General features: G+C 41.5%; 1 pseudogene; it reads right to left on the bottom strand.

Annotated features, from left to right (window-relative positions):
- Nucleotides 1-1,893: 1,893 nt before the first annotated feature.
- Nucleotides 1,894-27,697, bottom strand: part of LOC134302895 (uncharacterized) — a 657,104-nt pseudogene continuing 631,300 nt past the window's right edge.

Below are 27,697 nucleotides of genomic sequence, written 5' to 3'. Positions count from 1 at the left end.
TTTTATTAACAAACAAGCAATAACAAGCAAAATACATAAATGACACATAAATGACCATAACAATACTAATCCATGTAACACATAGCAAAAGGAGAAAAACAAGAAGAACCTCACAGATCAGCTCATCATCATCCTGCCACATCTAGACTGGATAGGTGGATATTTGCCCAGACTGTAGCAACTGCTCAAATATATGAAAACATCAGACTGTATCAAACTAATTGTACCAAATTATATAAGCCAAACCATGAAAATGTGTGAAAAACAAATTATATTACAAGTAACATCTGTGTTACCATATAAAAAAAAACACTTTCAAAACTTACAAGGACACCTTACAATACAAAACATCAGTACATAATTAATGACACAGATTAAGGGTAGTCGAGTTTAAAGAACTACGTTTTAAGGCGTGTTTTGAAACTAGGAAATGAATCAACGGTGTGGAAGTCAGGAGGGAGAGAGTTCCAGAGATGTGGGGCAGAGCAGCTAAAAGCTCTAGCCCCCATAGTAGACAGACGGACCAAAGGCGTAGATAATTGGAGGGCAGAAGAAGATCTGAGTTTACGGCAAGGAGTGTAGACATGAAGAAGATCAGAGAGATATGGAGGAGCTTTAAACGTAAGGAGGAGGATTTTAAATTTGATGTGATACTGGACAGGAAGCTGCTTGAGAACTGGAGTAACACGTTAAATGGAAGGTGTTCTAGAGATAATACGAGCGGCAGAATTCTGAACTAACTGGAGTTCATGTATAGCTTTATGAGGTAGACCAAAAAGGAGAGAGTTACAATAATCAATTTGGGATGTGACCAGGACATGAACAAGAACATCAGCACTTCTAGGAGAAAGGAATGGATGTAGACGATTTATGTTACGTAAATGGAAATAAGTGGATCGTGTGATATTGTTAATATGTGCATGAAATGAAAGATTGTGAGTGGAAGGAGAGACGACTGAGTTCTCCATCATCACTGAGAATTTGTTCGATTTAGAGAGAGGAGATTTTGTACCTATAAGAAGAATTTCAGTTAGAAATATTAGACAATCAGAGAGAGATGGACGAGGAAGAGTAGCTGTGGGCACAGTGGACAGGTATAGTTGGGTGTCATCCGCATAACAATGAAATTGAATGTTGTTTTTCCTAAAGAAACGTCCAATAGGAAGCAGGTAAATTATAAATAGTAGAGGCCCCAGGACAGAGCCCTGAGATACACCACTAGTTACAGGAGATGACTGTGAACGAAAATTTCTGAGTTGAACATACTGTACACGTCCAGAAACGTATGAATAAAACCAATCAAGCACAGTATCACTAAGACCAATATATGCTAGCCGATCCAATACCTTTTTTTTTCAATTCACTTCCACTATTAACTGATAGCATTCACTTAAATCAGGCTCTAAACCTCCTGGTTCTACCCACCATTCACTCCACTATAGATAATCACATTATTTCCCAGTAATAGTTTAACCTAAAGATTTATACTTTTATTATTACGATTTACTCATTAATTTAATAGGTTAATAACTTAATAATTATGTAATTTTATGTGTTATGTTTTAGAATAATTCAGAATATAGCGCTGTGAGTTTGATTCCCTGAATGAGAGAAATAATCGACCTAAAAAACTGATCTGTTATAATTCTGGATTTCCTGGTAAATTCCCTAAAAACTGACAGTGGTGCCTGTAATTGATTATTAGCTATTAATTACACAGTATAATTCATTAATTGCAAACCTTTTTCCCCCAAAACTCACTCACTCACTCACTCACTCAGGGAGGATTTATATTTTATATTTTTATATTCTAGCTTGTTTGGTACAATCTGATGTGTCACACTTGTGTCTAAATGCTGCTAAATGAGCAAAGCAGTTCTCCCACTGTGAACATCATTTCTGTAAAATGTGAATGCGCTGGTGTTTTTTGAGATGACTCTGTGTAATAAAACTCTTCTCACACTGTGAGCACTGATAGAGTTTCTCGCCAGTGTGAATGCGCTGGTGTATTTTGAGATAACCCTGGTGATTAAAACTCTTCCCACACTGTGAGCACTGATATGGTTTCTCTCCAGTGTGAATGCGCTGGTGGGTTTTAAGATGACTTTGTTCAGTAAAACTCTTCTCACACTGTAAACACTGATATGGTTTCTCTCCAGTGTGAATGCGCTTGTGCCTTCTGAGAGCACTCTGATGATTAAAACTCTTTCCACACTGTGAACACTGATATGGTTTCTCTCCAGTGTGAATGCGCTGGTGTATTTTGAGATAACTCTGGTACCTAAAACTCTTCCCACACTGTGAGCACTGATAAAGTTTCTCTCCAGTGTGAATGCGCTGGTGTATTTTGAGATAACTATGCTGATTAAAACTCTTTCCACACTGTGAGCACTGATATGGTTTCTCTCCAGTGTGAATGCGCTGGTGGGCTTTGAGATGACTCTGTGTAAAAAAACTCTTCTCACACTGTGAGCACTGATACAGTTTCTCTCCAGTGTGAATGCGCTGGTGTATTTTGAGACTACTCTGTTGACTAAAACTTTTTCCACACTGTGAGCACTGATACAGTTTCTCTCCAGTGTGAATGCGCTGGTGTATTTTCAAATTACTGTGACAAATAAAACTCTTCCCACACTGTGAGCACTGATATGGTTTCTCTCCAGTGTGAATGCGCTGGTGTTTTTTCAGCTTACCCTGACAAATAAAACTCTTCCCACACTGTGAGCACTGATATGGTTTCTCTCCAGTGTGAGTACGCTGGTGTCTTTTGAGATGAATCAGTGTTTTAAAACTCTTATCACACTGTGAGCACTGATACGGTTTCTGTCCAGTGTGAATGCGCTGGTGTATTTTAAGATCACTCTGGTACCTAAAACTCTTCCCACACTGTGAGCACTGATACGGTTTCTCTCCAGTGTGAATGAGCTGGTGTTTTGTGAGATAACCCTGTTGATTAAAACTTTTCCCACACTGTGAGCACCGATACGGTTTCTCTCCAGTGTGAATGAGCTGGTGTCTTTTGAGATGAATCAGTGTATTAAAACTCTTTCCACACTGTGAGCATTGATGCGGTTTATATGCAATGTGAATGCACTGGTGGGTTTTGAAAACATTCTGAAATCTAAAACTCTTTCGACACAGTAAGCAGTGATACGGTTTCTCCCCAGTGTGAATGCGCTGGTGTATTTCGAGATAACTCTGGGTACTAAGGCTTTTCCCACACTGAGAGCACTGATACGGTCTCTCTCCAGTGTGAATGCGCTGGTGTATTTTGAGTTTACTCTGGGACCTGAAGCTCTTCCCACACTGTGAGCAGACATTTCTTTCTTCCTGTGTGGGACTGAGAGAGGTGTTAATGCTGACAGTACCAGAGGACGTTTGCTGATTACTGGAGCTTCTGGTGGGCGTCAGATCCTCATGTTCAGTCTTAATCTTCACCAGCGCATCATATTTATCATGGTTGCAGCTCTTGATGTGATTGTGGAGGTGATTTTGGGTTGTAGAGGAACGTGGACACGAGGAGCAGGAGAAATCCTTGTTCAGTTCTGAAGCAGAAAATAATACAACACATTTATAACATTATGAATAATAAAGATTGTTAGTAAATGTTGAAGTGATCAGGATGGTACCATCGCACCACTTTTCTGAAAATGCTGCACCCCTTCATCCTTTGTTTGGGAATCTTACATCAAGTGTGTGTGACTGTCGAAATGATTTTAAGGATTTGAAAAAAGCCCCTCAAGAAGTACAAATCTTTTTATAGTATAAGCTGACAGCAGTGACATTGGTCTGGAATCTATGCTGGCTCAGGAGAGGGATGGAGGAACATGTGTTGTCGTTTATGCCTCCCATCTTCTGAGTAAAGTCGAGCGAGCTTATTGAATACTGGCCTCAAATCCAGAATGAAATACGGAACCATTGCAAGAACTGCCTTATCTGTCAACAGTATCCTGGTCCTGGTTCGTTGGGAAAGGTGCACACAGGCGTGTGGTTAGACAGCACCAGGTGCTGGTCTGCAGGATGGTTCTGGAGGTGCGGAGGAGGAGGGAGGGTGAGCCAAGGATCAGATATGGGAAGGTAAAGGAAGAAGACTGGTGATGGCAATGACCACAAAGTGGTGAAGCTAGGAAGGTACAATGAGAAGAGGAACAAGAGATTTGGAGGAAGAAAGTTTAAGAAGGAAGAAGTTGGTGAACTGGAATCTCCAGACACACAAAGAGGCAGGAGTACAAGAACATGTGGTGAAGGTAAAGAAAAGGGTGTATGCTGAGCTACATGAGAAGTTGGACACTAGGGAAGGTGAAGGACTTGAAGAAACTGGCCAGCCAAGAGGAACACAGTATGAAGATCTGGGAGAGAGTGGTGGAAGCAAGACTGAGAAAACAAGTAAGAGTTTATGAGCAGATTTGATGTTTGCATTTTGAGAATGTTATTAGAGAAGTTTATGGAAGGCCAGAAGGAGCTGCATTATGTGTTTTTCTAGAGGAAGCTCATGAAAAAGTGCCGAGACAGGAACTGGGGTTTGAGGAATTTGAGGCTGACAGACGAGGTCAGACAGGAATATGATGTTTGCTGATGACACTGTGACCTGTAGCAGGAGAAGTGAGCAGGTTAAGTTGAGCCTGGAGAGATGGAGGTGAGCACTGGAGAGAAGTGGAACAAACATTAGCAGGAGTAAATCTGCACGAATAAAAGGGAGGGTGGCACAAAGGTTAAAAAAAGGAATTGAGTAGACAAGTTTCAATATGTGGGGTCAAGTGTAATGTGGGGTGTGGTACAGAGTGCAAACAGTGGAGTGGCTACCCAGGGAGGATGGAGGTCCCTGCCAAGTCTGGTTCCTCTCAAGGTTTCCTCCTGTAATTTTAAGAAAGTTTTTTCCTGCCACTGTCGCTTTCTGCTGCTCAACAGAGATTTTTGGTCTGTTGGTCCTGGATACTGTAAAGTTGCTCTGAGACAATGTCTACTGTAAAAAGCGCTATACAAAGACATTAAATAATTAGATACATTTAGTAGTAGTAGTACTTGTAGTGTAGGTTGTGGTAGAATTGAAGGTTGTGGTAGTGGTAGTATTAGAGGTGGTGATGAGTGGTAATAGTAGCAGGACTAGCTGTAACATTTATATTCATTAAAAAAAAATGGGTCACAAAAATACCAGAAGAAATTTAGACACTAATGATTCTTATTCAATAAAAATGTGATTTTACTCAAGATAAAAAATATCTTACTGAGTTCATCTTTATCTTCAGGTTCTTCCTTCTTCACAGGCTTCATCTGGAAACCTCCACACTGTTGGTCCTCTGAGAAGAGCAGTTCCTCAGAGGTGACATGTTCCGCAGGGATTGAGGTTCCTTCACCTGAAATTTCATCAATATGAGAAGAAGAAACTCAACAACTGAAGGAAACTGAAGGTTGTGGGTTTGGTTTTCCAATCACAAATAAATCTTAGTTAGATTAAAACTTAACACAGGACAGTACGGTACAGTACAGGTTCTAATCCCACTATCCACATTCTCTTATTATTTCTAATGATTAGTTACTCCAATACTAACCACACTGTACTGTACCATACTGTACTGTACCATACTGTACTGTACCAAACTGTACTGTACCATACTGTACTGTACCACACTGTACTGTACCATACTGTACTGTACCAAACTGTACTGTACCATACTGTACTGTACCACACTGTACTGTACCATACTGTACTGTACCATACTGTACTGTACCATACTGTCTGGTGGAAAAGTGGCATCATGCTCCACATTTACTTACAGAAGTAACTTCCATCTTCTTCCTCCTTTTTTATTAGTTTCTTCTGGAATTCTTCATTTTGTAGATCCATGGGGGTGACGTGTTCCTCTTCTGTTGACTGCATTATTAAAAGATCTGACAGACAGACAGACAGACAGACAGACAGACAGATAGATGTACTTTATTCTTTATTAAAGAGAAATCCAGGAAAATTCTTTTAGACTGTTTTAACTGCCTATTTTTTTATGCTGTGAGGATGCAAACAGGGTGTAAATGTTGAAACTATTGTGGAACTGAGCAGCATCAGGCAGAAAAGATCTCTAAAAGAACTTTTTGAGTTTAGTGGAAGCAGTTTTGTGGCCCAAAGTTAAATTATTAAGTCGAACTTAAAACTGGTTCAATCAAACATTTCCAAAATACATGAATCAGCCTAAACATAAGAAATGTGTTTTAGTAACTTGGAAGAAGTCACAGATTCTTACGTTTGGATTAATGACAAATTACAGAATCTGTTTACAGAAGTTTAGTTCAAACCTTTCTGATGTCAATGACTGAAGAAGTCATTCGGATTGAGTGACGAAACGTATCTCTACAACAAACTTGTGTCCAGATGAACTGATTCAACATTGTGGATTTGTGTACCTGGATTATTGAGCATGCATCAACAGATTACATCTAGTTTATCATCAACTCCCAATAAAAGTGCTGTACTAATACTTTTAACTTTAACTATAAAACTGTAATCCACAAAGTTGAATCAGTTCATCTGGACACAAGTTTGTTTGTAGAGAAACGTTTCGTCACTCAATCCGAATGACTTCTTCAGTCTGAGCTGGTGTTGAATACCCCCGACCTTATATGCAATTGATTTGCATAACGACCGATCACCACCCACTGCATAACAATGGAACTGGTGATCAGGTCCATATGAAATTCACAATGACCATTAATTACAATGGTCATGTGTGTCTTTCACACATGATTGGGGCAAAGCTAACTATAAAACTGTAAAACAACCTGTAAACAGAGCTACAAGAACTCGGTGTGTTTGTATAAAACATTAAAAACTGTAAACAAAGCGGAAAATGTGTTTTATATAACAATGTTAAATTTAATAATGAAGAAACTCTGAATCTGTTACGATCAACTGATTCATCGGTTCAAATGAATCGGTTCATCAGTACTGAATCATGTGTGATGCTAACAGTTAGCGGAGCAGCTAGCAGTCAGTGTGTTTAAATGAGTTAAATCCTCACAGTGATGTTTTATTATTAATTAGAATGTAGATATAATTAAATATAAGGGTTATAATTAAATACATATTTTACTTACAGATGAGGCTCTACAGTACAAACACAGCAGCTTCTTGTTCTTCTTATGTTTCATGGCGGTTGGCAGAACAACTTAAGACACACCAGCGCCACCAACTGGACTGGAGTTGAACAGCAGCTTAGCAGTAATAAACCTCCATTAGCCCTGTATCTCTCAGGTAGCTTTAGAGAGGATTACAGTCAGTCCTAGACGTTCTTCCAAGCAGTTTCTCTAATGTCATGTTTTGTTTTCCAACATGTTTCTCTAACTCTGTTCTTTCTTTCTTATAATCTTACACCTTTTGTAATCTGTTAATCTGAGTTTGACTGTTTCCTGTGTATTACAGTGTTACAGAGTCCAGTGGGGTGATTCCCTATTCTGTGTAATGTTTGGATTCAGGAATAAACAGTAAGCTAGTTTGCATGTTCTCCCTCACTACATCCTAAAGCTCCTCTTTGGCCTTCCTCTCCTTCAGCCTGACGGTTCCATCCTTTGTACCCCTCTCCCTATACATTTCCTGAACATTTCCATGCTTCCACTTGTGTCTTCTGATCCAACTGCCTTTCTACTCTCTACTCTTCATTCTCCTTATAGCTGCTCTCACCTCCTCCTCTCTACTCTTCATTCTCCTTATAGCTGCTCTCACCTCCTCCTCTCTACTCTTCATTCTCCTTATAGCTGCTCTCACCTCCCCCTCTCTACTCTTCATTCTCCTTATAGCTGCTCTCACCTCCCCCTCTCTACTCTTCATTCTCCTTATAGCTGCTCTCACCTCCTCCTCTCTACTCTTCATTCTCCTTATAGCTGCTCTCACCTCCTCCTCTCTACTCTTCATTCTCCTTATAGCTGCTCTCACCTCCTCCTTTCTACTCTTCATTCTCCTTATAGCTGCTCTCACCTCCTCTCTACTCTTCATTCTGCTTATAGCTGCTCTCACCTCCTCCTCTCTACTCTTCATTCTCCTTATAGCTGCTCTCACCTCCTCCTCTCTACTCTTCATTCTCCTTATAGCTGCTCTCACCTCCTCCTCTCTACTCTTCATTCTCCTTATAGCTGCTCTCACCTCCTCCTCTCTACTCTTCATTCTCCTTATAGCTGCTCTCACCTCCTCCTCTCTACTCTTCATTCTCCTTATAGCTGCTCTCACCTCCTCATCTCTACTCTTCATTCTCCTTATAGCTGCTCTCACCTCCTCCTCTCTACTCTTCATTCTCCTTATAGCTGCTCTCACCTCCTCCTCTCTACTCTTCATTCTCCTTATATCTGCTCTCACCTCCTCCTCTCTACTCTTCATTCTGCTTATAGCTGCTCTCACCTCCTCCTTTCTACTCTTCATTCTCCTTATAGCTGCTCTCACCTCCTCCTCTCTACTCTTCATTCTCCTTATAGCTGCTCTCACCTCCTCTCTACTCTTCATTCTGCTTATAGCTGCTCTCACCTCCTCTCTACTCTTCATTCTCCTTATAGCTGCTCTCACCTCCTCCTCTCTACTCTTCATTCTCCTTATAGCTGCTCTCACCTCCTCCTCTCTACTCTTCATTCTCCTTATATCTGCTCTCACCTCCTCCTCTCTACTCTTCATTCTGCTTATAGCTGCTCTCACCTCCTTCTTTCTACTCTTCATTCTCCTTATAGCTGCTCTCACCTCCTCCTCTCTACTCTTCATTCTCCTTATAGCTGCTCTCACCTCCTCTCTACTCTTCATTCTCCTTATAGCTGCTCTCACCTCCTCTCTACTCTTCATTCTCCTTATAGCTGCTCTCACCTCCTCCTCTCTACTCTTCATTCTCCTTATAGCTGCTCTCACCTCCTCCTCTCTACTCTTCATTCTCCTTATAGCTGCTCTCACCTCCTCCTCTCTACTCTTCATTCTCCTTATATCTGCTCTCACCTCCTCCTCTCTACTCTTCATTCTGCTTATAGCTGCTCTCACCTCCTCCTTTCTACTCTTCATTCTCCTTATAGCTGCTCTCACCTCCTCCTCTCTACTCTTCATTCTCCTTATAGCTGCTCTCACCTCCTCTCTACTCTTCATTCTCCTTATAGCTGCTCTCACCTCCTCTCTACTCTTCATTCTCCTTATAGCTGCTCTCACCTCCTCCTCTCTACTCTTCATTCTCCTTATAGCTGCTCTCACCTCCTCCTCTCTACTCTTCATTCTCCTTATAGCTGCTCTCACCTCCTCCTCTCTACTCTTCATTCTCCTTATAGCTGCTCTCACCTCCTCCTCTCTACTCTTCATTCTCCTTATAGCTGCTCTCACCTCCTCCTCTCTACTCTTCATTCTCCTTATAGCTGCTCTCACCTCCTCCTTTCTACTCTTCATTCTCCTTATAGCTGCTCTCAGCTCCTCCTCTCTACTCTTCATTCTCCTTATAGCTGCTCTCACCTCCTCCTCTCTACTCTTCATTCTCCTTATAGCTGCTCTCACCTCCTCCTCTCTACTCTTCATTCTCCTTATAGCTGCTCTCACCTCCTCCTCTCTACTCTTCATTCTCCTTATAGCTGCTCTCACCTCCTCCTCTCTACTCTTCATTCTGCTTATAGCTGCTCTCACCTCCTCCTTTCTACTCTTCATTCTCCTTATAGCTGCTCTCACCTCCTCCTCTCTACTCTTCATTCTCCTTATAGCTGCTCTCACCTCCTCCTCTCTACTCTTCATTCTGCTTATAGCTGCTCTCACCTCCTCCTTTCTACTCTTCATTCTCCTTATAGCTGCTCTCACCTCCTCCTCTCTACTCTTCATTCTCCCTATAGCTGCTCTCACCTCCTGCTTTCTACTCTTCATTCTCCTTATAGCTGCTCTCACCCCCTCCTCTCTACTCTTCATTCTCCTTATAGCTGCTCTCAGCTCCTCCTCTCTACTCTTCATTCTCCTTATAGCTGCTCTCACCTCCTCTCTACTCTTCATTCTCCTTATAGCTGCTCTCACCTCCTCCTCTCTACTCTTCATTCTCCTTATAGCTGCTCTCACCTCCTCCTCTCTACTCTTCATTCTCCTTATAGCTGCTCTCACCTCCTCCTCTCTACTCTTCATTCTCCTTATAGCTGCTCTCACCTCCTCCTCTCTACTCTTCATTCTCCTTATAGCTGCTCTCACCTCCCCCTCTCTACTCTTCATTCTCCTTATAGCTGCTCTCACCTCCCCCTCTCTACTCTTCATTCTCCTTATAGTTGCTCTCACCTCCTCCTCTCTACTCTTCATTCTCCTTATAGCTGCTCTCACCTCCTCCTCTCTACTCTTCATTCTCCTTATAGCTGCTCTCACCTCCTCCTCTCTACTCTTCATTCTCCTTATAGCTGCTCTCACCTCCTCCTCTCTACTCTTCATTCTCCTTATAGCTGCCCTCACCTCCTCCTCTCTACTCTTCATTCTCCTTATAGCTGCTCTCACCTCCTCCTCTCTACTCTTCATTCTCCTTATAGCTGCTCTCACCTCCTCCTTTCTACTCTTCATTCTCCTTATAGCTGCTCTCACCTCCTCCTCTCTACTCTTCATTCTCCTTATAGCTGCTCTCACCTCCTCCTCTCTACTCTTCATTCTCCTTATAGCTGCTCTCACCTCCTCCTCTCTACTCTTCATTCTCCTTATAGCTGCTCTCACCTCCTCCTCTCTACTCTTCATTCTCCTTATAGCTGCTCTCACCTCCTCCTTTCTACTCTTCATTCTCCTTATAGCTGCTCTCACCTCCTCCTCTCTACTCTTCATTCTCCTTATAGCTGCTCTCACCTCCTCCTCTCTACTCTTCATTCTCCTTATAGCTGCTCTCACCTCCTCCTTTCTACTCTTCATTCTCCTTATAGCTGCCCTCATCTTATTCTTGCTGATCTAAGACATATAGAGCCAACAAGTCAGTGGACGATGCAGTAAACATGAGTCTCTACTTTATCCTTAACAAATAATGGAGGCTTTTTGTTAAAATGTACCAACAGAACTGAGGTCAATGTTGATATTCTCGATGTAGCTGTAAACTGAATTTCACTTTGCAATCAATGCTAATAGTAATTGTTGTTATATTAGCAATATTGAGCAATTTCTTACCAATTATTTACTTTAGGAATCAATAATGAGACAGAGGATTAAGGTTCACCATGTAGATATTTTATTAACAAACAAGCAATAACAAGCAAAATACATAAATGACACATAAATGACACATAAATGACCATAACAATACTAATCCATGTAACACATAGCAAAAGAAACAAAAACAACAAGAACAACCTCACAGATCAGCTCTTCATCATCCTGCCACATCTAGACTAGGAGGCTTGTGCAGTCTTGGCAGGAGCTCAACTGATCAGGAAAAATCCTGCCCAGTATGTCAACTCCCAGGTGAGCTTCTGACAAGCTGACATGGACCCCTAATTTCTATACCAAACTTGAGTGTGTGTGCTAAGCATCTTTTTGCACTGCCCAAACGTCCACCCTTCCACTGACGCAAACACACTCCAAGATCTGCTACAAATAAATAAGTGGCCATTTGCCCAGACTGTATGTAACACATGGCTTGAACCGTTGTGGAATAATTTCGCTCTGATCGTAATTATTACAACCAGCTCTACATGTACACAGATTGCAAATAAACCTTGATATTTGTAAATACTTTATATAGTTCTTATGGACCAGTATCAGTATTTCACTAGGTTCTAGGAGGAGGGCTTGGACAGAATTACAACAGACAGAAAGTTGATAGTTTTATAAATGAAATTCTTTCATTTATTTATAGAAAATACTAAATAGAAAATAATTTTTTCACACTCTGGGTTTTATCTCTTCACAACAGTATCAAAACAATAAAGTGACTCTTATAATAAAGTACAATAAAACAAAATTCACATAGAGCTCAATTTCAGTAGCAATTTAAAGGAATTTCCCACTACAGTAATACACTTAACCCAGTAACTTAAAAGAAATAGTTAAATAAAGTGTAGTGTAGGGAATATGTATCTAAAATACTAAGATAAAATAGGGTGTATGTTGGTATGTGTATACAAAAAACAAAAAGAAACAAATATTTCCAGTCACTGCGATATAACCCAATTCAAATTAACCCAATTTCCTGAAATAATTGTCTTTCAGGATCACAATAGCAAATATTTACATACAGTCTCGGCTTAAACTTTCAACACAATCCATAACCATTAACCAATAACGTTCAGTTTTTTTATAACCTCTTTTAGTCCAAAAGGAGAAAATTTAAAATTTCACAGTCAACGAAGATCTGGTTTATTTCCGTTTATCACGTCTCTCTGTACCTTTTTCCCGTTTTCGGTGTGTGTTTCAAAGAAAGTGTGTTTATGCTTCACTACCCGGGTAGACTTAAAGTGTGTGTGTGTGTGTGTGTGTGTGTGTGTGTGTGTGTGTGTGTGTGTGTGTGTTTCGCTTCCTTATCTGCGTTTCTCTCTTTCTCTCTGCTGCGCTGCTCGGTGCTCAGGTGCTGCTGACGTCACTAGCACAGCCTGCTGGGAATCGTAGTTTCAGTCTGGCTCGCCATCTTGGATCTCGGGAATCTGATAACTTTTCCATCCTTAAAAACAACCGGAGTTTTTTCCTTCACAGTATAACAGCATCTAATGTCAGTTTGTTCAGCTCAGGGCAAAACTCAGAAAAATACTGCAGCAGGGAACTTTTAACACAACTACAGTGTTCTAATAAACCTAATATTCTGTATAGAGGCTGTGACTAAACACAAGCTCCTCTGCACACTGACACACACTCACTCAGAGAGAGAATAAAGGAGGGAAAAGAATGTGCATGCTCTGTAGGGGTGACTCAAGTATAGGGTACGTTCTTAACGGGGGTTACATGTAGCAACTGCTCAAGTATATGAAAACATCAGATTGTACCAAACTGAAAACAGTTATATAAACCTAAGCATGAAAATGTGTGAAAAACAAGTTATATTAGTAACATGTGTCAACATGTAAAAAACAGTATATGACCCTGACCGTGCAAGTAGGCTTGCCTATCTTAAACAACAGCACAAATGGTAATCTATGCACTCCGCCATCTTGTTACTACTGTTTACTTCCATTGTGCATTGTGTAGAGCCCTCTGTTGAAGACACATCATTGGTTCAAATAAAAACTGGTGCAAACACAGTCTGAATGGAAGCATTTCAAGAACCAACTTTTTGGTTGAAAAAGACTATGTGAAGTCTATGCACTAAAACTGGAGGCTAACCCATAATCAAGAAAATAATAATAATAACATCCTACACTAAAAGAACTTGGTTGTTCGGGTTTACACTGTTTTACATCTTTGACATTAAAGTCATGTTGCACATTATGGGTTTGATTAATTCCTAAATATTGAGACTTTCACTGTTTTACACTAAGGTGTTTTACATTCATTTATACAGTTCAGTTTACTAAGCGGCAGAAAATTCCAAAAGTTCTGTGTTTCACTTCCCCACAGTTGGCTGGATAAAGCATCGATCTATCTGAAGACACTGATGTAACAGAACTTGGCTAAAGGACTATTCCATGAATTATGCTTTAACGTTTTTTCTCTTTATCTGTATTTCATGCTGAGCTCTTCATGCATTTAAAGGCCCCCTATTGCCTAGGGTCTGCTTCATCTCAGATCTATCAAATTTGGAAAAGAACTAAGCTAAGTTAATTCTAGCAAAGACAATCCAACATGTTGTAATGTCTATAAATAAAATCCTCAGACAGACTGTCCCCATAAATCTACCATTTACGTATCATTTCTATATTAATACAGTGTTTGACTGGAGATATAGGGTGTTTTCGAAAATCTAGGGAGCTGCCTTGCTTACTGTCTACATAGTCAGCTGCCTAAGTAGAGAGGATTCTAATAAGTCAGTGATTTATAAGGCAGGTTATTCGAACGCACTACTTAGACAGCGATTCCATCGGGTTTAGCATTTAGCATCTTGCCATTAAAACCAATGGATTGAGGTAGCACAGCACGCTAACATGTCAATATAGCCTCCCTTCATGTACCGATAACGGTTATATTTCCTGACAAGCCCGAACTTGCAAATAAAAACACTCGGTAGAAGTTTATACAAGTTAAAAATCAGTAATATTTTATTTACGCTTGAAAATAACTCCACTTGTTTCTCCGCCCCATCAGCCATGTTTATTTTTCTGTGAGAGAAGAGCACCCGACCCGCAATGAATGCTGGGATTGCCTTGATCACTAAGGCAGCGTCGGATGCTCACTCGTTCTTGAGCCAAAATAACATTGAAATATTAAGATGCCTCAGTAGTGAGGATTTTAAGGCATCTAGGATTTCGAACAGCCTCCTTCTCGGGAGCGCAGTGTAGGATGACGTAAAATGCGTCTATGTAGAGAGAGAGCTAGCTTCTCCAACACACCCATAGTATTAGGAATGATGTTATACCAATATCCTTTACACATTGATTTCTGTGTATTAGAGCAGTTTAATCTATATAATCAGTATTTAGATTTAGTTCTGTTATTATGTTAGTGATATTAAGAGTTCACTTTTACAGTGACCAAAAAAGTATTTAGTCAGCCACTGATTGTGCAGGTTCTCCTACGTAGAAAGATGAGAGAGGTCTGTAATTTTCATCATAGGTACACTTCAACTATGAGAGACAAAATGAGAAAAAAAATCCAGAAAATCACATTGTAGGATTTTTAAAGAATTTATTTGTAAATTATGGTGGAAAATAAGTATTTGGTCACCCACAAACAAGCAAGATTTCTGGCTCTCACAGACCTGTAACTTATTCTTTAAGAAGCTCTTCTGTCCTCCACTCGTTACCTGTATTAATGGCACCTGTTTGACCTCGTTATCTGTATAAAAGACACCTGTCCACAGCCTCAAACAGTCAGACTCCAAACTCAACCATGGCCAAGACCAAAGAGCTGTCAAAGGACACCAGGAAGAAAATTGTAGACCTGCACCAGGCTGGGAAGAGTGAATCTACAATAGGCAAGCAGGTTGGTGTGAATAAATCAACTGTGGGAGCAATTGTAAGAAAATGGAAGACATACAAGACCTCTGATAATCTCCCTCGATCTGGGGCCCCACGCAAGATCTCATCCCGTGGGGTCAAAATGATCATGAGAACAGTGAGCAAAAATCCCAGAACTACACGGAGGGACCTGATGAATGACCTGCAGAGAGCTGGGACCAAAGTAACAAAGGCTACCATCAGTAACACACTACGCCGAGAGGGACTCAAATCCTGCAGTGCCAGGCGTGTCCCCCTGCTTAAGCCAGTACATGTCCAGGCCCGTCTGAAGTTTGCCAGAGAGCATGTGGATGATCCAGAAGAGGATTGGGAGAATATCATGTGGTCAGATGAAACCAAAATGGAACTTTTTGGTAAAAACTCAACTCGTCGTGTTTGGAGGAAGAAGAATGCTGAGTTGCATCCCAAGAACACCATACCTACTGTGAAGCATGGGGGTGGAAACATCATGCTTTGTGGCTGTTTTTCTGCAAAGGGGACAGGACGACTGATCCATGTTAAGGGAAGAATGAACGGGGCCATGTATCGTGAGATTTTAAGCCAAAACCTCCTTCCATCAGTGAGAGCATTGAAGATGGAACGTGGCTGGGTCTTCCAGCATGACAATGATCCCAAACACACCGCTCGGGCAACGAAGGAGTGGCTCCGTAAAAAGCATTTCAAGGTCCTGGAGTGGCCTAGCCAGTCTCCAGACCTCAATCCCATAGAAAATTTGTGGAGGGAGTTGAAAGTCCATGTTGCCCAGCGACAGCCCCAAAACATCACTGCTCTAGAGGAGATCTGCATGGAGGAATGGGCCAAAATACCAGCTACAGTGTGTGCAAACCTGGTGAAGACTTACAGGAAACGTTTGACCTCTGTCATTGCCAACAAAGGTTATGTTACAAAGTATTGAGTTGAACTTTTGTTATTGACCAAATACTTATTTTCCACCATAATTTACAAATAAATTCTATAAAAATCCTACTAGAAATTTTTTTTTCTCATTTTGTCTCTCATAGTTGAAGTGTACCTATGATGAAAATTACAGACCTCTCTCATCTTTCTAAGTAGGAGAACCTGCACAATCAGTGGCTGACTAAATACTTTTTGGCCCCACTGTACAGAACCATTGCAAGAACTGACGTATCTGTCAACAGTATCCTGGTCCGTTGGGAAAGGTGCACACAGGCATGTGGTTAGACAGCACCAGATGCTGGTCTGCAGGATGGTTCTGGAGGTGAGGAGGAGGAGGGAGGGTGAACCAAGGATCAGATAGGGGAAGGTAAAATAAGGAGACTGGTGATAAATTTAGGGGCGAGACAGGCACTTTGTGGTGGTGAAGGGGAGCTAGACAACTGGGCAATGACCACAAAGTGGTCAAGCTAGGAAGGTACTTTGTGTAAAATCTGAACAGAAAAAGAAGAAAAGAAGATTTGGAGGTGAAATGCAGGACAGTTTAAGAAGGTGACTCTCTAGATGACTCCCAGATCAGACCATCTGATAATGTAAGAAGCCTTGGTGTTGTCCTGGATAACCAGTTGACCTTCTCTCCTCATGTAGCCAACATGACAAGATCATGCCGGTTTCTCCTCTACAACATCAGGAAGATTTGACCATTTCTCTCCATGGAAGCCACTCAGATTCTGGTCCAGTCACTTGCAATCTCCTGGCAGGAGCTCCAGTGTCCACTATTAAACCCTTGCAGCTCATTCAAAATGCAACTGCCCGTCTGGTTTTTAACCAACCTAAACACTGCCACATCACCCCACTGCTGCCACACCATCACCCCACTGCTGCCACACCATCACCCCACTGCTGCGTTCTCTTCACTGGCTTCCTGTAGCTGCACGCATTCAGTTTAAAACACTGATGCTGGCCTACAAAGCCAAAAATGGACCCCAAGCTACCTTTGTGGTCTAATCAAACCCCGCTCTGTACCGCGCAACCTCTGAGCCACTAGTCTCGCTCGACTTGATCCTCCACCCAGGACTCGAGGAAGACGAGCATCAAGGTTCTTCTCTGTACCAGCACCCAAGTTGTGGAACGAACTTCCTCTGTCTGTCTGAACATCTGAGTCTCTTGCTGTCTTCAAAAAACTATTAAAAACCTTCATCACCTCTTTATTAAACACTTATGCTGACTTGTACTTACTTACTAACACACTTTTCCATTTCTTTTCACTTCTATTAAAAAAACACTTTGATTCTAACAGGTTTTTAGCAGATTGTTCTTGGACTGTTGTTTTACTTAAACTAGAGTAATGAAATGTTCACTATGGAAGCACTTTTGTAAGTCGCTCTGGATAAGGAGTAGAACATGGAGTTTTTAAATAGATTGTTTAGCAAAATCACTGTGATCTGTAGCAGGAGAAGAGAGCAGGTTAAGTTGAGCCTGGAGATATGGAGGTGAGATGGAGAGAAGTGGAACAAAAGTTAAGAGTAAATGTGCATGAATGAAAGGGAGGGTGGCACAAAGGTTAAAAAAAAGGAATTGAGGTGATGAAAGTAGAGAAGTTTCAATACGTGGGGTCAAGTGAAATGTGGTGTGTGGTACAGAGTGCAAACAGAGTGGAGTGGATGGTATAGAGTGGCAGAAGTGATTTGAGATAGACGGGTATCTGCCAGAGTGAAGGAACCTAGAGAAAGTTGTAGTCATTGGTGATGCGCTGTATCTAATGTTGGCTTCCAGACATCTTTCTTTCAGTGATCATGCATGGGACCAGAGACAGCTTTTTGGTCTGTTGGTCCTGGATTCTGTAAAGTTGCTATGCCTTTGTAATGTGTGCAGCAGGTGGGTTTTGCATCGTCTTGTTAAAAAACGCTGGACGTCCCTGGAAAAGACGATGAAATGCTGATTCATCTGACCACAATACACGTTTACGTCCTTGGGCAAGATGGCGGCGCATGTACCTCAGCGCCTCACCAGGCTTAGCGATCTAGTGTTTATTTACTTGGCAATTTACTACGTTTTAACTTGAATCACTCGTGTGAACTACACATACGTCAGACAGGCGCTGTTTTACATTAATTTATACCGCTTTAAGTGTTGTTTTTTTCCAATAAAATTTAACCAGCTACGTCCAGAGGTCAGCAGAACACAGCGCCCAAGCAAGCTGTTCATCCCAATGGGAAGAGCCCGGCACCGAGACCATAAACAAAACACGGGTAAACATGGAGGTTTGCGCGCTAAGCTAAAACTAAATCCACACCAGCCAGCGCTACCCAGTATCTTCCCTGCCAATATGCGGTGACAAACTAAAAATCGGGACCCTGACACAGAAGAGGCTCATGGACTGCAGCGTCATGATTTTTTCGGAAACACGGCTAAACTAAAACTTTGTTCCTGCTCCCCACGTACACCCCAGTCATCAGATATGTGAGACCCACAACAAAGACAGTTAAGATCTGGATAAACCAGGAACAGTTCCAACACACAGACTGGAGCCGGTTTGCTCTCCAAGCCACCACAGATCACACTGTCTGCATTGACTTCTACAGTAACTCTGTCCTGAACCATATTAACAACTGTGTGGACAGTGTAACAACACACAATAAATAAAAACCTTCAGGTCTGGAGACTGAGCAGTTTACAGCACAGCCAGAGCCAGTCTGAAGAAAGGTATCTCCATATATTAAAACAATCAATGACTTTAGACCACACAATGCAGCTTCCCAATGAGCTCAATAACTTCTGCGCTCGCTTTGAAAACAGATCTTCCTCCGGTTGAGCAGCCAATCACACTCTCCACCAAGGATGAACAAGGTGAATGCAAGGTAGGCAGCTGGCCCTGATTGAGTACCTGGACGCATGCCTAAAGCTTGTGCTAAGCAAGTTGCTGTGGTCTTAACTGACATTTTCAATCTGTCTCTGGCCCAGACTGTGATACCAATGAGCTTCAAGACCCCCATTATACCAGTACCAAAACTGTTTAATATTCTTTAACTTCTGTCTCCTCATTTCACTCACCTGCTCACTTATGCACTAAAATCTACAATCTAAACACTAGATCACAAAAATATTACAAGAAATTCAGACACGACCAAATTAGGAGTAATTATTTTGATCAATTAATAAAAAAGTCTTACTGAGTTCATCTTTATCTTCAGGTTCTTCCTTCTTCACAGGCTTCATCTGGAAACCTCCACACTGTTGGTCCTCCGAGAAGAGCAACTCCACAGAAGGGACGAGTTCTGGAGGGATTAAAGTCACTTCACCTGAAATTCATCAATATGTAAAGAAAAAACTCAACAACTGGATGAAACTGAAGGTTGTGGGTTTGGTTTTCAAATCACAAATAAATCCTAGTTAGATTAAAGCTTAAATCCAGACTGGAGTGTATCAGCACAGGACAGTACGGTACAGTACAGGTTCTAATCCCACTATCCACATTCTCATATTATTTCTACTGATGAATAACCCCAATACTAACCACACTGTACTGTACCACACTGTACTGTACCACACTGTACTGTACCATACTGTACTGTACCATACTGTACTGTACCACACTGTACTGTTCCACACTGTACTGTACCATACTGTACTGTACCATACTGTACCATACTGTACTGTACCTCACTGTACTGTACCACACTGTACTGTACCACACTGTACTGTAACACACTGTAAGTACCATACTGTACTGTACCACACTGTACTGTACCATACTGTACTGTACCATATTGTACTGTACCATACTGTACTGTACCACACTGTACTGTACCATACTGTACCACACTGTACTGTACCACACTGTACTGTACCATACTGTACTGTACCACACTGTACTGTACCTCACTGTACTGTACCATACTGTACTGTACCATACTGTACTGTACCATACTGTACTGTACCATATTGTACTGTACCACACTGTACTGTACCATACTGTACTGTACCATATTGTACTGTACCATACTGTACTGTACCACACTGTACTGTACCATACTGTACCACACTGTACTGTACCACACTGTACTGTACCATACTGTACTGTACCACACTGTACTGTACCTCACTGTACTGTACCATACTGTACTGTACCATACTGTACTGTACCATACTGTACTGTACCACACTGTACTGTACCATATTGTACTGTACCATGCTGTACTGTACCATACTGTACTGTACCACACTGTACTGTACCATACTGTACTGTACCTCACTGCACTGTACCACACTGTGCTGTACCATACTGTACTGTACTATGCTGTACTGTACCAAACTGTAATGTACCATACTGTACTGTTCCATACTGTACTATGCTGTGCTGTACCACACTGTACTGTACCATACTGTACTGTACCACATTGTACTGTACCACACTGTACTGTACCTCACTGTACTGTACCATACTGTACTGTACTGTACCATACTGTACTGTACCACACTGTACTGTACCATACTGTACTGTACCATACTGTACCACACTGTACTGTACCATACTGTTCTGTTCTTCACTGTATTGTATCACACAGTACTGTACCACACTGTATTGTACCATACTGTACTGTACCATACTGTACTGTACCATGCTGTACTGTACCATACTGTACGTACCACTCTGTAATGTACCATACTGTACTGTACCTCACTGTATTGTATCACACAGTACTGTACCACACTGTATTGTACCACACTGTACTGTACCACACTGTACTTTACCATACTGTACTGTACCATACTGTACTGTACCACACTGTACTGTACCTCACTGTATTGTATCACACTGTACTGTACCACACTGTACTGTACCATACTGTACTGTACCATACTGTACCACACTGTACTGTACCATACTGTACTGTACCTCACTGTATTGTACCATACTGTATTGTACCATGCTGTACTGTACCACACTGTACTGTACCATGCTGTACTGTACCACACTGTACTGTACCACACTGTACTGTACCACACTGTACTGTATCATACTGTACCATACTGTACTGTACCACACTGTACTGTACCACACTGTACTGTATCATACTGTACTGTACCTTACTGTACTGTACCACTATGTACTGTACCACACTGTACTGTACCACACTGTACTGTACCTCACTGTCTTACATTTACTTACAGAAGAAATCATCATCTTCTTCCTTTTTTATTATTTTCTTCTGGAATCCTTCATGTTGTAGATCCACAGGGGTGACGTGTACCTCTTCTGCTGACTGCATTATTAAACATCTAATAGACAGACAGACAGACAGACAGACAGACAGACAGACAGACAGACAGACAGATAGATAGATAGATAGATACATGTACTTTATTTATCATGAAAGGAAATTCTTTTAGACGGTTTTAACTGGCTTTTGTTATTGTTATGAATCAGGGCTGGGCGATATGGATCAAAAATAATATCTCAATATTTTTTAGCTGAATGGCGATATGCGATATATATCTTGATATTTTTTCATCCCATAAAGTAATAACAAAAATACACTTCAGTACAGTATGGTAATACACTACAGTATGGTAATATATTACCAAGATGGCGCCGCGGAGGTGGCTACCTGTTGCAACAGCTCCTGCTCACGTTTGAGTTCTTTCTTACTTTTTTTCCTTTATTGTAGTACTTAAGTTTAACTTTTTGTTAGCTAAGTGTTTGTACTTGTCTTTATGCACAATGGACACCAAACTTGTGCTTGTTTTGGTTTTTGCACTACCATTTTCGCTGTTTACGACTGTGTCTGGAGATCCCGTGAGAAGCCATGCTCCTATTGTTTACACCAGGGATCAGCTGTTAGCGCTTAGCAACACAGCTGTGCTACCGCACGAGAGGCATGACATCCCCCACGAGCTGAGGAGGAGGGAGCGGGGGAGACGGGCTGGAGCTCTGCGTCGGGACAGAAGGAGACAGACGTTATAAACCGGTTCTTCCTTCCATCGTTATGGGGAATGTAAGATCTCTCTCCAATAAGATGGACGAGCTGACGGCGCTAACGCGGCATCAGAGGGAGTATCGGGAATGTAGCGTCATGGTGTTTACAGAGTCATGGCTCAACACGCTCATCCCGGACACGCTCGTATCTGTGGACGGCTTTCACCTTATCCGAGCAGACAGGACAATGGAGAGTGGTAAGAGGAAGGGAGGAGGACTGGCAGTATTTGTGAATGAAAGATGGTGTAACCCTGGGCACATCGCTATTAAGGAACAAATCTGCTGTAAGAACATTGAACTGTTAGCCGTTAGCATGAGACCGTACTATCTCCCAAGGGAATTCTCGCACGTTATTGCGATAGCTGCGTATGTCCCGCCCTCTGCTAACGCTGACGCTGCTTGTGACGTCCTGCACTCACTTTAATCACGTTTCTCCATCCTCCACTCTGTCCACCTTCACGCAATATGTAACCTGCCACACTAGAGACAATAAAATGCTGGACTTGTTTTATGCCAACACAAAGGAGGCTTATAACTCATCACCTCTCCCTCCCCTCGGAAGATCTGATCACAATCTGGTTCATCTTCTGCCTGTGTACAAACCCCTTGTGCACAGAGAATCAGCAGTCACCCGCACAGTGAAGAAATGGTCTAAAGAGACTGAAGAGGCTCTGAAGGACTGTTTTGAAACAACAGTGTGGGAAGAACTGTGTGACCCTAATGGGGAGGACATTGACAGTCTCACTCATTGCATCACGGATTATGTCAACTTCTGTGTGGAGAACACTGTCCCCACCAAGACTGTTCGGTGTTTCTCCAACAATAAGCCATGGATAAATCCTGACATAAAGGCTCTCTTAAAAAGAAAAAGAGGGCCTTCAGATCGGGCGATAAGGATGAGCTGAAAGCTGTGCAGAGAGAACTGAGCAGGAAGATCAGAGAGGGGAAAGCTGGCTACAGGAAGAAGTTGGAAGAAGAACTACAGCAGAACAATGTCAGTGGAGTTTGGAAAGGCCTTAAAACCATCTCTGGTCACAAGAAGTCCGACTCCCAGGTGGTGGGGGACCAGAAGTGGGTGAACAAACTCAATTTGTTCTTTAATAGATTTGATCACTCACCTGTCCCTCCCCCTACACAGACATCACAGCTGAACCCCCCTTCTGTGGCACCACCAACATGCTGCCCTCCCCCGTCTCTCACACTCACGCCCTTATCACAGCCACCCCCCACTGGTTCATCTGCTGGCAACTTTAACTTCCCATTCACGCACTCCAACACCCAGCCTCCATGCTCCAATCTGTCCTTCACAACAGCCCAGGTGAGAAATGAGCTGAGGAAAATCAAAGTGAAGAAAGCTGCGGGTTCAGATGGCATCAGTGCCAGGCTCCTCAAGTCCTGTGCAGATCAGCTGTGCGGGGTAGTCGAGCACATGTTTAACCTGAGTCTGAAGCTGGGAAGAGTACCACAGCTGTGGAAAACATCTTGCGTGGTACCTGTGCCGAAAACGCAGCATCCAAAGGACCTCAACAGCTACAGACCGGTGGCACTGACTTCACATTTGATGAAATCACTGGAGAGGCTGGTCCTTACCCATCTCCGCCCTCTGGTGAGCCCATCCATGGACCCTCTTCAGTTTGCTTACCAGCCTGGCATTGGGGTGGATGATGCCATCATCTATCTGTTACACGGAGCTCTTTCTCACCTGGAGAAACCTGGGAGCACTGTGAGAATCACCTTCTTCGATTTCTCCAGTGCTTTTAACACCATACGACCGGGGCTCCTGAAGGACAAACTGGATCATGTTGGAGTGGACAGTCACCTGTCCAACTGGATACTGGACTACCTCACTAACCGACCACAGTATGTGAGGGCACGGGACTGTGTGTCTGATATGGTGGTCAGCAGCACAGGGGCCCCTCAGGGAATGGTCTTGGCACCATTCCTCTTCACCCTGTACACGGCTGACTTCATGTACAGATCACCGGACTGTCACCTCCAGAAGTTCTCTGATGACTCAGCGATTGTCGGACTTATAAACAATGACGAGGACAGCGAGTACAGAGGACTGATTCAGGACTTCGTGGACTGGTGTCTGCAGAATCACCTCCAGTTAAACGTGGGAAAGACCAAAGAACTGGTGGTGGATTTCCGCAGGTGCAGATCCACCTTGCCACCGGTGAACATCCAGGGAATGGACATTGAGAGAGTGGACTCTTATAAGTACCTGGGTGTTCATCTAAACAACAAACTGGACTGGTCAGTTAACACTAACGCACTTTATAAAAAAGGTCAGAGCAGACTCTACCTACTCAGGAGACTGAGGTCTTTTGGAGTGCGGGGGGCACTCCTGAGGACTTTCTTTGATACAGTGGTGGCATCAGCCATCTTTTATGGAGTGGTATGCTGGGGCAGTAGCATCTCTACAGCGGACAGGAAGAGACTGAACAAACTTATTAAGAGGGCCAGCTCTGTCCTGGGGAGCCCCTTAGACCCAGTGCAGGTGGTGGGACACAGAAGGATGTTAGCCAAGCTGGCATCCATGCTGGAGAATGACTCCCACCCCATGCATGAGACTCTGGCAGCACTGGGCAGCTCCTTCAGTGACAGGCTGCTTCACCCTAAATGTGGGAAGGAGCGGTACCGCAGGTCCTTCCTTCCTGCTGCTGTTAGATTATACAGTACAACCAGCACTGCTCCAGATAGATCACACACACACTTTAAATTATTATTCATTCAAATGTGCAATTTTTGTCCCCATGTGTAATTATTACAATGTGCAATATTCTCACATGTGCAGTTATTTGTAAATATTTTTCTGAGTTTTTCTGACTTTTTATTATTATTGTTATACATTGTACTATTTTTAATTTTTATTGTCTATTTTTTGTACTGAGTGCTGTACTATCCCTTGCTGCTGCAACAATGTGAATTTCCCCACTGTGGGACTAATAAAGGATTATCTTATCTTATCTTATCTTCTGAGACAAAGCTACATGTTCCAAATTTTATACAGGCACTTTTATTAACATTCAGCTGTAGATGAACATGAGAAATTGCTCAAAAATAAACTATTGGCATATATTAAATAATAATGCTCAAAGTTCTTTTCCTGCAATACAAAAGACTCACAGCTGTGCAAATACTTTTTCAATTTGCATCATGCTTTCTCTCTGTCTATGCCGAAGCCTGCCCTGACCGAGGAGATCGAAGCTAACCCATATCCCCTCCGAAACATGGGCAGCAGCTGGACAGAGAGAGACCCACATCCGGTTCTTTGTCCCACCCCCCAACTGATGTGCAGAGACAAACTGGGAGAAGAGAAAGGCAAACTGTCGGATCTAATTGGAACGCGATATAGTCTATATCGATATAAATGATATTGTCTTATCTTATATCTCGTATGAAAATATATCGATAATTCTTTAAAACTCGATATATCGCCCAGCCCTATTATGAACTGAAGCTACTGTGGTGCCAGGCAGCATCGAGAGTCCCTGTTGAGTTTGGTACCTGTAAAGGTTTCTTCCTTGTAATAATTAGGAAGTTTTAGGGGGTTTTTTGGTCCTGGAATCTGTAAAGATGCTTCACTGTAGAAAAAAAGTGGTCTGTACACAACCAAATTGACACTTTGCCTAAGTTTGTCATCCCACTATTTCGAATTCCTAAGTAAAATTATCTCAAAATCACAAGATTAGTACTAGAGTAAGTGTCCTTTATGATGATAGGGGTGGCACCTGATAACAGATAGATTTCTGTTTTATTATTAATCTCCAAAAAATGGTCTGTACACAACCAAATAGACACTTTACATGAGTTTGTTCCCATCATTCAAAATGCCTACAGTAAAAATGTATATAAATTACAACATGAGTACTACAGTAAGTGTATTTTATGATCATAAGGGTGGCATTTGTTAACAATTTGATTTGCTTATTTTATTGCTCTTCAAAAAGTGGTATTAACACAACTGAATAGACACTTTACATGAGTTTGAGATCCGATCACAACAAATTCCTTCAGTAAAAATGTCTGAAATGTATTTTATTAATAACAGAGTCAATGCTCTTCTTGAATTTAGTGGATTTTGTGCATCAGAACATGGTAGATGATGTTAATTAAACTGTAAACACCAGTTTTACCTCTTCAACGCTTCGGGTATGGTAATACATGGTTTAGACGCGCAGTAAAACGTTTAGTGTAGATGGAGCGACTGCAGTGAGAAATTGATTGTGTTTTGTCCCTTTTGGGGATTCTATGATGAATGGAAGAGCGAAACTCCCCACACGTTAACTATCTTTCTGGAATAAGTCATTAAAGTATGAGGCTCCCAAAGCGGTAGAGAGAACAGAGTGGCGACACTCCCATAGGGAACCGTTGTAACGGGGACAAGACATTTTTTTGCGCAGTGGAGCTCTGAAAAGTTCCAAACATCACAGAGCCACATTCATTATCACTACTTAGCAAGCATTAGCTGTATGTTGCTTTGTTTTAAAAAAAATGATGAATTTGATGTCATTAATATACTTAATACTGTTATTCTTTAGCATTTGCTCAGCACTAAATGTTACATGTTTATCTTAATTAATAGGTATAACCAAATTTAGCTTAGTCAGTTAAGCTAAATTAATGACACTAGAGTCTTTTCACCTAAAATGAGTTGATTAATCAAGAGTCTTGTTACAGAAATGATAATAAAACATTAGAGCCATAATAAATCATGCTACTTTTACTTTCATACTTAAGTACATTTGAAGGTAAATACTTTAGTACTTTTACTCAAGTGGAGGTAAAGAGTATTTTTACTTTTACTGGAGTAATATTTTACCTTGGATATCTCTACTTTAACTCAGCTACATGGTTTGTGTACCTTGTCGACCACTTACATTAGACAAAATGAACTTGTGCATATTCATAATGAATTAATTAATGTATTACATGTAGGAATCAATTAATCACTCATGAAATAAGAGATGAATGAAGCTATTTCATGTACCTGCACTATAATGGTAAAGGTACGGTAGTGTTTATGAATCTGTTCATTTAGTGCAGGTAAACCTTATGAATCCAGCCACATGGCTTAGTGTTTAGCCAAAATGATTATTATGAATCCTCAGGAAAGTGAAGGGAGATTAGTTTATGCAACAACAAAAAAACAATAACACACTTTAATCTCTGTACTGTATATTGTCTCTACTACTTAATGATATTGCATTATGTAATATATGCTAATATAATGTACTCTGTGTTATATGTCATTATAAACATCAAGCTTCCACTTCATATACCAAACTGACATTAAAGCAGATGCAGTAAATGTAAAGGCAGGTGAAAATACCCAGAAATTGTACAAATGTTTATTATTTAGCGTTGAACCACGTGATCTCTATCTACGGCCCTGGAAGCTCCCGATCATTTGTGCATCAACAATTTCTTTCTTTCTTCATCAAGCTAGTACACAATTAAAGACTCGCTTACACTTTTCACCTGACTGTGATTATAAAACTGTACAAACCACCTGTAAACAAAGTTCAACTGTAAACAAAGTTCAACTCTATACAAAGTTCACCTTTAAACAAAGTTTAAAAATATGATGTTTGTATAAAAATGTGAGACTTAATAATGAAGGTTAACTCAATTAATACATTTTGCTGGATCGGTTCAAATGAATCGGTTCATCAGTACTGAATCATGTGTGATTCTAACAGTTAGCGGAGCAGCTAATAGTTTGTGTGTTTAAATGAAACTGGAGTTAAAGCTATTAAGAGTTTATTTATTATAAAC

The sequence above is a fragment of the Trichomycterus rosablanca genome, chromosome 2 (assembly GCF_030014385.1).
Source record: "Trichomycterus rosablanca isolate fTriRos1 chromosome 2, fTriRos1.hap1, whole genome shotgun sequence".
Lineage (NCBI taxonomy): Eukaryota > Metazoa > Chordata > Actinopteri > Siluriformes > Trichomycteridae > Trichomycterus > Trichomycterus rosablanca.
This window is presented reverse-complemented; position numbering and strand designations above follow the sequence as displayed.